At 35.4% G+C, this 11,799-nt stretch overlaps 1 long non-coding RNA gene across 2 annotated transcripts; it reads left to right on the forward strand.

Moving 5' to 3' along the window:
• The first annotated feature begins 7,050 nt into the window (after window positions 1-7,050).
• On the forward strand, window positions 7,051-8,032 carry LOC122039023. 2 transcript variants are annotated; one of them, XR_006127986.1, is made up of 2 exons: window positions 7,051-7,701; window positions 7,885-8,032. It is a non-coding gene; the product is annotated as an uncharacterized LOC122039023 (long non-coding RNA). The 2 variants fall into 2 exon arrangements; XR_006127985.1 differs by having other exon boundaries at window positions 7,051-7,293.
• The last annotated feature ends 3,767 nt before the right edge of the window (window positions 8,033-11,799 follow it).

The following is an 11,799-nucleotide window of genomic DNA, read 5'->3' on the forward strand; positions in this document are numbered from 1 at the left end:
ACAAGTGTAGGAAGCGAGTATTTAGGGGTGTCGTCTATCCAACCCCCCTTCAAGTCGGCCACCGATCCCTCCGGGGAGAGAGTATGAGCGAGAAATGGAGGAGAGAGTGTGATTGGGGGAGGGGTTGTCTGAGAGGGAAATTAAATGACACAATGATTGGGAGAGAGATTGGGTGAGTGAGAACTTAATGCGGGCAATGATTGGGAGAGAGACTACCTAGGAGTTAGGGTAATTAAATGAGGCAATGATTGTGAGATATAATGCTTAGGTGAGAAATTATTATTACAGTAAATCTTGTTGGCTAGAATCTGGTCAGCTAGAAATCTCTATCTTCGAATTATAATGCACGCATGTACATGCATGTAATTAATATATAAATATGATATTACTAAAATATCCTTGTACATGCATGCATGCATGTATTCTGGTTGGCCAGATTCTGGCCATTTAGCATTACCCTTAGGATGCGTTTGGTTCGGGGTTATCCTGGATAACCTTTGTTATCCATCCAGGGTTATCAACCAAAACTTTGTTTGGTTTAAGTAATTGACGATCCCGAAGTTATGATGTATGCCTGACACATCAGCAATTTGGGTATATATCCCAAAATCAGAAAACCTCAGCAAAGTGGGGTTTTCCTTGATTCCGAGGTTAACAAAAATTTTAAGACAAAATTACCCTTTGAGACAAAAATAACCCTTCAGATTTATAAAATGTCAATCTGCCCTTGGATATAATCAAACTTCCGATTCACAAAAACCCCTAGCTAGTTCGCCGCTCCTCCTCTCGTGCACACGCACGTAGCTTTTCCCTCTCGCGGCGATCCTCCCTCTCTCAGCGATCTAGCGGCGTTTCTCCATGACAATCCTCCCTCCGCGATGATCCTCCCTCTCGCGGAGATCTAGCGGCGTTTTTCTGCGACGATCCTCCCTCTCACACACACGCCGTGTTCCTCCCTCTCGCAACGATCTAGTGGCTTCCCCCCTCACGAAGTACCCTAGTGATTTCCCTCATGCGACGATCTGCATGAGGAGGACCATGGAATCTTATGGAAACATCAAGATTGGCGAATAGGTTTAGCGGAAGTTAGGCGATCAAGGAGGTTAACTATTTCTTTCATATGTACTGTTGCTAACTATGAATATGGCTTTTTCTGGCACTTCTATCAGGTAAGTTATGCGAGAAAATATTTTGCATATGTGATTTTATGGTTTATTCTATATTTTAGCACATTTTTGTTTCTTTGTCCAGACTAAGTATTTCCACTGGAAGTTTGTTGAAGTTCTACTCAAATTCCATAATTGTCGTGATGCCTATCAACCTCTGTTGTTAAAATTGAAATTGTTCTTCAATATAGCCATAGATACCTTTGAAGGCTTGAAATGGATATACTTTATTGATCATCACTAGTATCTTCAACTATGGTTATTATTCATTACTTCTATGCCTCGTTGATAATTTTCTTCTCCATCAAGAATCAAGATGAAAACATTGTATATACATATGAAAGCATTATATAAATGTTCATTTTGTTAAGACATGATAGAAAGCTAAGGGATTTTTTTTGCTAACAAGATAAACAAGATTTAAGCTATTCCTACCGAGATAGCCAGAGAGATGCTTGATTCATGATCTTAGCCAGAGATATTATTAAGTTTTGTTGTTATATTTATGTTTTGATGATAGTATGTCCTTACCCAGCCTTGCCTCTTCTCTGTTCCACTGATACTATCATCTATAATATTTATACAAGGAAATGCTTATGTTATTAAAGCTTCAGTTTGTTAGTAGCATGATAGTACATTTTCATTTCATTTTTTCTCTGATGTATTAAGGTCAATTGACGAAATTGATTCCGTATCCCCACTTGCTTCAAGCCTTGCTGTTGGCTTTTCGGGAGCTTTAGCTGCTGCTGCTCCTCATTCATTTGACACTGCTAAAACTCGGTCCTAGAGTATTAGTCATACCTAAGCTAAGGTACAAATTCCTTGGACATAAGTTTGCTAACAATTTATTTCGGATGTCACTATTCGAGCACTTATAATGTTTACACATTACATTATTTGCTATGAAGTCATGGCAGAATACAAGTTTTACTATGCAAGTAAATTCATAGTTCTAAAAAATTACTGATAACCATCTTGATCGGCCATGGTGGATTGCATCGTCTGTGTTCGATATGATATTTGCTGATAAATTCAAGTGTAAATGGATTGACTTCAGTTTACAAATAAATTGAAAAAAATCTGGAATTTAAATAATTATAAACACTGCTTCAAGCCTTGTTGTTGGTTTTTCTGGAGTTTTAACTAGTGCTATTTTTTCATTCATTTGATACTGCTAGTATGAATTGGTAAAATATAGCAACCTTGAACAATGGCCATGTTTCTGTCATGTCACTTTTTTTAATCATAATTTATAGAAGCTTAATACTCTTGCCAAACCTTATAATTGTCAATCTACTCAGTACGTCACTTATCTATATCTTATTCATTCATTGTGTGTATGTAATATGATGGTGCAAATATTAAATTGACTATTTTTTTTAAGCAGTACATTGCCATGGAAAGAAAGCTTTTGAGATGGGAAGCTCCAGGATATTGGCTAGAGATAGTTGTCGGAATGTCTCCTGCTGGCAGGAACATTATGTTCTTCAAAGCTTCTCTGTTCCACTGACGCTGACCTCTATGCTCAATTCATTTTTCAGAGATCAACAGTCAAGATTATTCTAGCACAACTCTAGCTCTGTTTTTGTTTCGTTGGTGGGAATGTTGAATTTGCGGGGAGATAAATTACTGGGAAGAAAGTTATTTGTGGGGAGAGTCTGATGCACATGATGTATTTATTCTAAGTCTGTTCATTAGAACTAATTTTCTTTTTATTATAAAAGCTTTTTAGATTACAAAAAAATAATGAAATATGTTTTCTAGTGGTGTTGCAATTCTAAAAGTGGTAAAAAAATTATTAGAACAGTTTGAAAATTTTAAGCATAAAAGGCAGGACTCAAAGTTAATGATGGAAGAGTAATATTGTTGAAGATTTTGAAAAAAATGTCAAAAGACATATCTTTCTAAGATTATTAAAAAAGATATTTCCTTTTAAAATCAAATAAATTAAAACAATTTGATTTTATATTTTATATTATAATAATTCTAACTAAAACTCAATCGAAAACTGAGATCAAATTTGACTCACAAATAATCAATTATTATAATTAATATTAATATTAATATTATTTTAAAAATATTAATTAAATATCAAATTAATTTAGTTGTGAAAATATTTAGGACTGAACTAGGGGTAATATAGTAAATGTACAACTAGGTTATATAGTAAAACCTCCAAACAAACAAGTTTTTGTTACATTACTTATGATCGAATCAAACAACATTAGATTATATTATATTCTTTATAACATTGGTTATGTGATTACTTGATAATCACATAACAAAGGTTATGATTGATAACTTGAACCAAACGCACTCTTATTATTATCATATCTATCTCTCCGCTCCCTTTCCTTCCCTCTCACACTGACCCTATAATCTTTTTTAGGTAATGCTAAATGGCCCGAATCTTGCCGGCTAGAATATGGTTTGCTAAGCCATGCTATGCTATGCTCTGACATTTTATGCTAAGTATTTATGGTAACTCTTGTTAAGTGATATGCTATGTTCTGCTATGTTATGTGAACTTATCAAAGTTAAGTCTTGTCATTTGCAGTGATTAAGAGAATTTGACCAATTTTAATCGTGATATTAGATGGTATTATGTGGTATATTAAATACGGGCGATCACCCTAAATGTTTACACAAGGGCGAGGAGTTTTTTTAACTCATTCGGTCTATTTAGGCCAAAGCCCATTTAGACTAAAATCCATTTAGCGTTAAGCTCATTTAGCCCTAAGCCCATTTACACCAATGCCCATTTAGCCCAAAGCCCAAAGACGAAAGCTCATTTAACCCAATTAGCCCAAAGGTCATTTAGCCCATTTAGCCTAAAGGTTATTTAGCCCAATGGGCTTTGGGTAAATTGGGTTAAATGACCTTTGGGCTAAATGGACTAAATGACCTTTGGGCTAATTGGGCTAAATGGGCTTTCGCCTTTGGCCTTTGGGTTAAATGGGTATTGGTGTAAATGGGCTTAGGGCTAAATGGACTTTGGCTTAAATGAGCTTTTACCTAAATGGCTGAATGGGCTAAAAAAACTTCTCGTCCTTGTGTAAACATTTAGGGTGGTCGTCCGCATTTAATATACCACATAATACAATCTAATATCACGATTAAAATTGGCCAAATCCTCTTAATCACTGCAAATAACAAAACTTAACTTTGATAATTTCACATAACATAGCAGAACATAGCATACCACTTAACAAGAGTTACCCTAAGCACTTAGCATAAAATGCCAGAGCATAACACAACATGACTTAGCAAACCATAAGATAAGATAAGATAACATAACATAACATAAGAGAACATAACACAGCAGAGCACACCACAACTTAACAAGAGTTACCCTAAATAGCAATCCTAACTATCCTTGTGCCATAACCATAACGCTCACTCGGTTTAGGGCTGATCATATACGCGCAATGCCTGTTGGATGCACTCGAGGATGTGCAGAGTTTGGACATTCGGACCGCGTTCGATGATAATAGAACTAGCGGTAAGATGTAGTGCCCCATCTGGACTCAGTGTGATCTTCCCTTGGACTCAGACAAGCTTCCCCAAGTCAACTGATGCGGCTTGCCTGCGAGCGATCTCTGCCGCCACATCGAGGTCGTCACCGTGTTCGGGTTGTGGTTGGAGGAAAGGGATGCAGGGAATGAGGCCGCTGTCATCGTAGACAAGGATGGTCAGAGTCTCGTCGGTGCCCTCCATACTCACCACGACCCCCATAGTCTCAACCCGCGCCACCGACCTACCTTTCTAGGTGAACGACGGAGGAGAGTTGGGGTGGGTGTGGATGGAAAGGGACAGGAAATCGGATGCCCTGAGTTTGAAATGTATAGCTGGGTCAACGGTGGTCATGTTGATAGCTAGCAGCGGTGCGGGTGGGATGAGCGTGACGAAGGAGAAGGAGAAGAGAAAGGAGGCGTAGAGGGCGGTGATGGTGTTCAGCTAGGGTGATCTTAATATAGACAGAGATCAATTCACTTAATTGATGCTCTGTGTGCATCAATTAAAACGATGTACTAGATAGCGAGGAACAGGAGAGGACAGGACGACACAGCACGCGAGGGGACAGGAGGGACAACAGTTGATGTGACGGTACAACTCGCGAGTTACCGTGACAGCACAACACGCAAGTTGACGTAACGCGACAACCATTGAGTTCAAATAATCGACGTGACGCGACAACACTCGTAGCATGGGTGTGGTATGCATGCGTTCAAATAATCGACGATTTTCAGTGGAAGAGGGAATCACGATAACGAGCGAGCGGGAAGACCCGGATGCAGAGGAATGTTGTCCGTCCATCTAAATTAATTTTTAAAGTTTCCATCCATTGATCCATCCATATATTGACCTCATAATCCATATATGTTTTAGTTCTTTGGGCTTAGTTCTTTTGGGCGTTGGGCTTTGTCCTTTGAGTTAAATGGGCTTTGAGCTAAATGGGCTTTGGGTTTAGGGTTTTTCCCTTTGGGCTTAGGGCTTTGGGCTCATGGTTTTGGGTTTAGGTCCTACGGCGTCTACACTCCATACTCACCACCACGGCATGAGAATGTTTATAAAGGAAGAGAACTGATGCAGATGTTAAGAAGACTCACTGAACAACTTGATGATATAAAATCCCATGTTACCAAAAGCAGATGCAAATTTTGAGTGTTATCAAGAAGATGATTATTGCGCACTAACCTACCTTCAAGAGGTATGTTCAAAAACTATTGTTACCATTTATGCAACTTCCTAAGAAAAATATTCTTTTAGATTTTGACATTGTGCTCTTATTTTGGAAAATTTGCATGCAACCCCTAATCAGAAACAAAATTTTGCATGCAGTCTCCATTGATAAAAATTTTTATTTTCACTTCCCAGTCAAATATAGTGGATACTAATTTACCTAACTACCCCTGATATTTTTAAGTATAAAAAGTAAAAAATAAGTATATTTCTTCTTAAATTCGGTACATCAAACTAGAATTTAATATATTTTTTATCAAATTGAGCATGATTTTTTTTCCACCTCAATTGGATGAAAAATATACTAGATTTTTTTTAAATGATGCTCAATTGGATGAAAAATATACTAGATTTTATTTAAATGATACTGAATTTAGGAAAAATTATAGTGAGTAGGAAAAAAGTCATACTCAATTTGATAGAAAATCTTGATTCTAGTTTAAAGTGCTGAATTTAATAGAAATTATACTCATTTTTAGACTTTTTGTACTTTAAAAATATGAGGGGCAATTTTGATAGAAAATATACTCGATTCTAATTCAAAGTGTTAAATTTAAGAGTAATTATACTCATTTTTATATTTTTTATACCTAAAAAAATCTGAGGGGCAATTAGAAAGCCGTGCTCAATTTGATTGAAAATATATTCGTCTCTAATTTAAAGTGCTGAATTTAATCGAAATTATGCCAATTTTTAGACTTTTTGTACCTAAAAAATATGAGGGACAATTTTGATAGAAAATATACTCGATTCTAGTTTAAAGTGTTGAATTTTTAAAAAAATTATACTTATTTTTGGACTTTTTGTACCTAAAAAGCTGAGGGATAATTAGATAATAATATTTGCACGAAGGAATTGAAGTAAATAAGTGAAACCAAAGTTTTGTGAACATGAGGATTACATGTAAAATTAACATTTTGATTAAGATTTTTTCTTTAATTTATCATTCTTATTTCATGTAAGGCTTAGGTTAAATTCATAAAAAAAATCCATTTAACCACGAAAAAATTCATTACAAATCTATAATAAAATTAGTAAATAATCAAAAATCAATAACAAAATTAGATAAATTCATCACAAAATTAATAATAAAATTGTTAATTTTACGAATTTTCGTTGTTAAATGTATCCGTTGCAATGTTGCCACGAATTCTGCGACGACCGCGAATAATCCTATGTTTAGGGTTGCCGTGTGCGAAGGCTGGGTGGCAAGGGTTTTGTTGCCGTGTCCGAAGGAAGGCCGGTGCGAAGGGTCTCTCTCCGGTGGTTGTAGATCCGGCGGCTCGGGTGCGAAGGAAGGTTGGGTGCCAAGGGTATTTATCTTTCTCTCTTCGGTGGTTGTAGATCCGGCGGCTCGGGTGCGAAGGAAGGTTGGGTGCCAAGGGTATTTGTCTTTCTCTCTCTTCGGTGGTTGTAGATCCGGCGGCTCGGGTGCGAAGGAAGGTTGGGTGGGAAGGGTATTTCTCTTTCTCTCTCCGGTGGTTGTAGATCCGACGGCTGGGCCGCCGGATCTATGACCTAGAGGCCAGATCTCTCGCTCCGGTGTCTGCTAGAGGGCAGATCCAGCGCGCAGCCTGGTGTAGCCTGCACAGCTCCGGCGTGCTAGAGGGCAGATCCGGCGGTCTACCTTTCGCAGCTTGGTCCAGCCGAGCAGATCCAGCGGCCCAGCCGCCGGATGTGTGGCCTGCGCAGCCCTATGTGGCCGTGCAGATCCGGCGGGCCACTGGATCTGCCGTGTGCAGCCTGGTCCAGCCGGGGAGATCTGGCGGCCTGGTCTTCATAGCCCTATGAGGTGCGCTCCCTGCCCGTTCTGTTGTGCGATGGGCCGTTACCCTGCACGTTCCGGTGTGCGATGGGCCGCTGCCCTTGCGCGGCCAGGCCGCACGTGCCCCTGCACGGCCTGGCCCTGCTATTTTGTTGCGAGTATGCTGATTTTTTTTTTTGTTTTGATTTTGACAGTTCATTGTTTTTACAGGTTCCTTATGTAGAGGATCCAAATACTCCGAAGAAACGTTTTGTAAGTTTTTCAGGTTTTCTTCTATCTATTTATAAATGACTTTCCTTCTTTTCAAGGCAACGACTGGACTCCTCATGCTGATTTGGTGCAGTAGATTTTGATAAAAGTAGGTCTGCAGTCATTAATTAGTGATTAACTTATATAATTATCATAATTAACTAATTAATTAATTAGTTGAGAAAATTGTGTGTGTACTTACATTGGGGAAAGATAAACCAAGAAAGAGATGATGTTGCCCGTATTAATAGGGAGCATTTAAAAGAAATCCATGATAAAAGAAATAAAGAAAATATTGAAAACCAAGATTAAGTGGATGATTCGTATTTAATTAATTACCTAGTATTCCAAATAGAATGAGTAAAATACCTCCTATATCAGGGCCCATCTTGATGCTTGCGAGCTATCGAATTAGAAGAGCAATTAAGGGGGAAAATAATACAAAAAGATTGTCTAAAAGGAAGTAGAAAAGCAAAACATATGAATTTGTGTTTTCTTGTGCTTCCATCAATTGTCTTTTCCATTGAGTATAGAGGCATTTTGTTATGAGTTATTTGCTAAATTTAAGAATTTTGTTAACTCTTTAACAAACTAAAGTAAAAGAGTGATTTAATTAGGATGCGTTTGGTTTGCTAGATTAATTAATTTATTAAACTGTTAATTACAACAGATTATAAGCCTCAAAGGATTACTTGTATATATATGGCAGTTGGAAAAAAGTTGACTGGGAATTTAGAAAGTGAGTGGATATAATGGATTAAGAAAGTAATTAGAAATATGAAAAAGAAAATGTTCATATAAAGATCTTAAATTGTTTTGTGAAAATTCTTTATGAATTTACTTTGGCTCAAAATTTCGATGACATAATATAAGGGGTTGGTTATCAATAGTATTAACTCTCCCAGAAACATGGGAATTTGTAACTAATCAAATTTTAATTAACGATTGAATGAAGTTATTAGATAATGAAGGGTTGTTATTAGATAACGCTCGAACATGGGAATTTTGTTTTATTTTTAATTTTCTACTATATTATTAGTGACTGAGTTTTAAAATTGGTCCCTAATATGATGATGTTATTCACACTAAATTGTATTGATAAAATATTATGAAGCAATCATAATGCTTTCAATGAACCAAAATATCATGATTTTCATAAACATATAACCCCCAATATTTGGTTAAGTTTCCAGACAAACTATCAAGGAATAGATATCATCTACATCCTAAACAACTCATGATCTTTAAAAAGTTTTAATACGCTTGGAAATGGCTAATCCTAGATTGGTTCATCATCATCTTCAGTAAGCTGTATGTGTCCCAACTATTTTGGATTGGCTACATATTTTGTATGCCTCCATTAAACTCTGTGTGCCTATAATGTATAAATAATACCTTAAGAATGAAAATAACAACAATTTGATACTTTGTCATATTAAAGCATCACAAATCATCAGTATTTATCAAAATTGTGTTACAGCCAAAACAACAAATATTTTTCCTTGCACTATGTAAGCAAATCAAAAGGAGCATCTCTTGGATTCTTTAGTTAATAATTATATCTTACTCTAAATAAAATTGTATAGTAATACTTCTATCCTAAATATTCTCCTTCCTGGGCCTTGGTATGACATGGTTCCAACAATGACAATGTGACAATCTCTTAGGCAACTACTAAGCAAAAAACAACAATAAAAGAATGATAAAGCAGGGGAGTCAACAAGGGTGAGATAAAAAAAATGATAAAGTGCAACTTTAACATAAAAAAAATTTAGACGGATGCATGCAAAATCTATACCCACTAGACTGAACATCTATTTAAATGTTAAAATCAAATAGCAATTTGGTTGCAACATATTGAAATAAATAATTTGCATAAATTATTGATAATAAATGTTGGAAAAAATCAATAAATATTAGAAATAATAATTAATTCAGCATGAAGAGCATTTGAATTGGTTTACTCTTTAATGTTTATTGTTTAGGTGAATTAAAAAATTTAAAAAATGATGAAGTATTTGATTTTGCATTTAAATATTTTTGCATGGCATAATTTTTAATGAGATAATTAAGAGCAAATATAGATATGACACCTATATACATATATATCTTAAAAACTTCTAAAGATTTTCATATTTTGAAATTTTAACTAATAGTATTTTCAAATGCCAACTTCCATCTAACTATTTTAAAATATTATTTTAATATATAGAGTTGTTTGCATATCACATGGGTTAAAATCTACTGTGTAAAAACCTGAAAAATTTAATTAAAAATTGCACAATGGTTTGAATTCTAGTTCTAAACTATATATACATCTCACATAATAATAAATATAACACTGCAATATCACATACCACTGCTAACAATTGTAACTATCATCGAATGAGCATGGATTGACATGCAATGTCCAACACAAGTACAATTGTGAATGACATCACGTGCACACATTGAGCCAATGTGTGGTTAAGGAGAGAAATTGATATAACTACTAATTGTCCTGAAACCATCTACAATTGCTAACAACTATAACTATCATCGAATGAGGATGGTTTGACATGCAATGCTCCACACAAATACAATAGCGAATGACATCATGTGCACACATGTAGCCAATGTGTGGTCAAGGAGAGAAATTGATATAACTACTAATTGTCCTGAAACCATCTCATAGGTGCAAGGTCTTATTGCCATAGTCATTATCTAGAAGTGACTCATCGTTCACAAGTAAATTATTCAATGTTATGTACGTTATGACCCATGTTCATCATATCCTAATCTGAGAATGAGTTTAACTTTCTATCATCGTAAAAGTGTGCCAACATTAATGATAATAAAAAGACTTAATCATTTCATATGTCAAAAACAATTAGATCATACTGTATTATTGTCTATCAATCCAATGAAATGATATCTACTTATAAAATTGTGCATCTCTGTTTCAGGAATCAGCTTTTATGTAATACAAAAAGCATAAGGAAAATTTAAAATCTATCCTAGTAAACTAGAGTGGTCAAATTAAAAATGAGCGCCACTTGTAGGAATGAATTTGCATAGAGAATCCGCATTCCCCGCCTCACCTAGCCATGTGACAATCCCGCATCGCATAGATGAGATCATGAGAAGTTGAAACTAAATTACTCTAAAGAAGCATTGGTACTCTTTAAAAAAAAATAAGAAAACTTCTATTGATAAAAATATTATAACATGGAAAAAGAAAAACTTGGATAACTTGACTCTCTTTTAGTTTTTATTTTTCCTTGTTTTAATATTTTTACCAATGCTTCTTTAGTGTAATATAGTTCAATAGTTTCAATAACTAATGCAGGTTGCTAGTTTTTTTTAATCTAATATTTGTTTTGACAATCAATAATTGATCACGATTTGGTTTTGACAATTATTTGTTTTGTTTATTCATTATGATAATAATTAGTTGGTTTATAAAGAAGAGCACCATTGATTGAGATTGCCTTTTCTAACCAGCGAGTACAAAAACTTAGTTTGGTCTTTTCTTTTTGAGTTGTTGTGGATATATTTATCTATTAAAAAATGAGAAAGTTTATGGTGGTCTCAAATTTTTACTAATCTTTATGATAAGTCAATTAACACGATGAGGGGAGCTCATTATGTATGCACTGTGGCTATATCTGTTGAATCTTTGATTGCTTGAATCTTGATCAGATAACCATTTGTTTGCTGTACTCTCTTCTCTTTTCTAGGTTTTTATTGCAAATTGTGCCACTTTTTATCCTCCTTGATTTGTATGGTTTTTCTTTTGTGTTGCAAGTGACTAGAAATAGAGTCATGGAAATACATTAATGATAAGACATAACCATCATTATTTTCCACTTATCCAGGGTTTGGGGTTTGGGGTTT

This window comes from Zingiber officinale, chromosome 1A, assembly GCF_018446385.1.
Source record: "Zingiber officinale cultivar Zhangliang chromosome 1A, Zo_v1.1, whole genome shotgun sequence".
Lineage (NCBI taxonomy): Eukaryota > Viridiplantae > Streptophyta > Magnoliopsida > Zingiberales > Zingiberaceae > Zingiber > Zingiber officinale.